The sequence below is a fragment of the Triticum aestivum genome, chromosome 5A (assembly GCF_018294505.1).
Source record: "Triticum aestivum cultivar Chinese Spring chromosome 5A, IWGSC CS RefSeq v2.1, whole genome shotgun sequence".
NCBI lineage: Eukaryota > Viridiplantae > Streptophyta > Magnoliopsida > Poales > Poaceae > Triticum > Triticum aestivum.
The window spans coordinates 566,119,520-566,123,155 of NC_057806.1; positions in this window are offsets into that span (position 1 = coordinate 566,119,520).

The window sequence follows — 3,636 nt, forward strand, 5'->3', positions numbered from 1 at the left end:
CGTCGATAAAAATAAAATACGGACATGAAGGCATCATGATTATTCTCATACAACAACATATATAGATTTTTTCATATGATTACTTATGTTCAAGTGATGATCTATTCACAATGCAAAAGTATAAATCATAAACCTTATTGGGCTCCAACAAACTATAATCTCAGTCATTGAAGCAATTGCAATTTATCATAACATCGGAAAGAGTCTATGTCAGAGCTAAGAAGCAAGTACACATACTCAACTATCATTTAGTCCTCCATAATTGCTAACACTCATGCGATACTTGTGGTTACGGAGTTTTAATCGGACACAGAGAAAGATAGGGGCTTATAGTTTTGCCCCACAACCTTTGACCTCAAGGGTAATGTCAACAATAATGGTTCATGCTCCCCTACATCCAATTATATATATATATATATATATATATATATATATATATATATATATATATATCATGTTCTTTCCAACATGCTGAGCTTGCCAAAGGATAAAATGAAAAAGAAAAGGTGAAGATCACCATGACTCTTGCAGAAGGTAGAAGATAATAATAAAGGATAGGCCCTTCGCAGAGGGAAGCAGAGGTTGCCATGCGCTTTTATGGTTGGATATGTAAAATCTCAATGCGAAAGAACGTCACTTTATATTGCCCCTTGTGATATGAACCTTTATTATGCAGTCCGTCGCTTTTATTACTTCCACATCACAAGATCGTATAAAGCTTATTTCTCCCACACCAATCAATCATACATATTTAGAGCAATTTTTATTGCTTTGCACCGATGACAACTTACTTGAGGATCTTACTCAATCCATAGGTAGATATGGTGGACTCTCATGGCAAAACTGGTTTATGGATTTTGGAAGCACAAGTAGTATTTCTACTTAGTGTTGAGGATTTGGCTAGCATGAGGGGGAAAGGCAAGCTCAACAAGTTAGAGGATCCATGACAACATACTTTATCTCAGATATAAGAAATACATAACTCAATACGTTGTCTTCCTTGTCCAACATCAACTCTTTAGCATGTCATATTTTAATGAGTGCTCCCAATCATAAAAGATGTCAATGATAATATATCTATATGTGAAAACCTCTCTTTCCTTATTACTTCCTATTAATTGCAACAATGACCAAAGCTATGTCTGCCAACTCCCAACAACTTTTAATCATCATACTCTTTCTATGTGAAGTCATTACTCTTAATAAGATCAATATGAACTTTTTGTTTCTTTTTATTCTTTTCCCTTTTCTTTTATTCACCCAAGATCATGGCAAAATAATCAAGCCCTTGACTCAACACTAATCTTTATTATATATAGCTCACGGACTCAATTACATAGAGAGATCATAAAGCGAAACTCAAAACTAGATCATGCCATAAACTTTATTCTACTAGATCAAGATACTACTAATAAGATCGAACTAAGAAAAACGGTAAAGATAAGAGTTGTGATTGTGATACGATACCGGGGCACCTCCCCCAAGCTTGGCAGTTGCCAAGGGGAGTGCCCATACCCATGTGATTATGTCTCCTTGGTTGGTGAAGAAGGTGGAGGTGTCGGATAATCGCACATCGAGCGTAAGAGGTCCTCCAGCTTGCGAATAATGCCCTTGAGTGCGACAATATGCTCCTTCAACAAAATATTTCTTGTGTGAGATACTTGTTTTGTATACAAGCTAACTCAATCATCTTGAAAGCTTCGATCTCAAGAAGGTCATGATCAAGTTGGAGGGTGTCTTTTGCTGCGGGAGCTTGATCCTCCGTGGCCTTCTTGATCCTTTCATCCTCGTTGACCCTCGTGGGTTCTTCCCTCTTTAGATCTATCTTCATTAGCCAAGCATCGTTGTCACCATTGTTGGAGGAGGGAGACGGCATGATGCCTAGCCTGGAAAACCCTGACAGAAAACAGCCCGAAATAAGAACAGAGGAGATTTGCATGATACGGGAGTCAAAACCTCCGGGAGATTATATAATGAATTTTTACCGACCAAAATACGTATCGTGCAAGAAAACGGAGTCCGGAGGGCACACGAGGTGCTCACGAGGTAGGGGCGCGCCAATGGGGGTAGGGCGCGCCCACCACCCTCGTGGGGCCCTCGTGTCCTTCCCTGACTGCTACTTATTTTTCTATTTTTCTAAATATTCCGAAATGGAGAAATATTACCTTAAAAATTGTTTTGGAGTCGGTTTACTTACCGTACCACATACCTATTCCTTTTTGGAGTCTAAAACGTTCCGGAAAGTGTTCCTTATGTATTCTTCCGGGGTTACGGTTTCAATAATACTGGTTTCAACATTTATGGGATTACCTGAGATATAATGGTTGATTCTTTGACCGTTAACCACCTTCGGATTTGTGCATTCGAAGTTGTTGATTTTTATGGCACCGGAACGATAGACCTCTTCGATAACATAGCGGCCTTCCCATTTAGAGAGAAGTTTTCCTGCAAAAAATCTTAAACGAGAGTTGTATAGCAATACATAATCACCTACATTAAACTCACGCTTTTGTATCCTTTTGTCATGCCATCTTTTAACTTTTTCCTTAAACAACTTGGCATTTTCATAAGCTTGGGTTCTCCATTCATCAAGTGAGCTAATATCAAATAACCTCTTCTCACCGGCAAGTTTAAAATCATAATTAAGCTCTTTAATAGCCCAATATGCCTTATGTTCTAGTTCGAGAGGTAAGTGACATGCTTTTCCATAAACCTTTTTATACGGAGACATACCCATAGGGTTTTTGTATGCAGTTCTATAAGCCCATAATGCATCATCAAGTTTCTTGGACCAATTCTTTCTAGACCTATTAACAGTCTTTTGCAAAATTAATTTGAGCTCTCTATTGCTCAACTCTACTTGACCACTAGACTGTGGGTGATAAGGAGATGCAATTCTATGATTAAGATCATATTTAGCAAGCATTTTACGGAAAGCACCATGAATAAAGTGTGAACCACCATCAGTCATTAAATATCTAGGGACTCCAAACCTCGGTGAAATAACTTCTTTACGCATTTTAATAGAAGTGTTATGATCAGCACTACTAGTTGGAATAGCTTCTACCCACTTAGTAACATAATCAACAACAACTAGAATATGTGTGTATCCATTAGAGGCAGGAAAAGGTCCCATATAATCAAAGCCCCAAACATCAAACGGTTCAATGACAAGAGAATAATTCATAGGCATTTCTTGACGGCTACTAATATTACCAATTCTTTGACATTCATCACAAGACAAGACAAACTTACGGGCATCCTTGAAGAGAGTAGGCCAATAAAAACCAGATTGCAATACCTCATGTGCAGTTCTATCTCCAGCGTGGTGTCCTCCATAAGACTCGGAGTGACACTTGCGTAGGATCTGTTCCTGTTCATGCTCAGGTACACAATGTCTAATAACACCATCTACTCCTTCTTTATAAAGATGTGGTTCATCCCAAAAGTAATGTCTCAAATCATAGAAGAACTTTTTCTTTTGTTGGTATGTGAAGCTAGGTGGTATAAATTTAGCAACAATATAATTAGCATAATCAGCATACCATGGAGTACTGCGAGAAGTACTTATAACATTTAATTGTTCATCAGGAAAGCTATCATTAATAGGTAGTGGGTCATCAAGAATATTTTCTA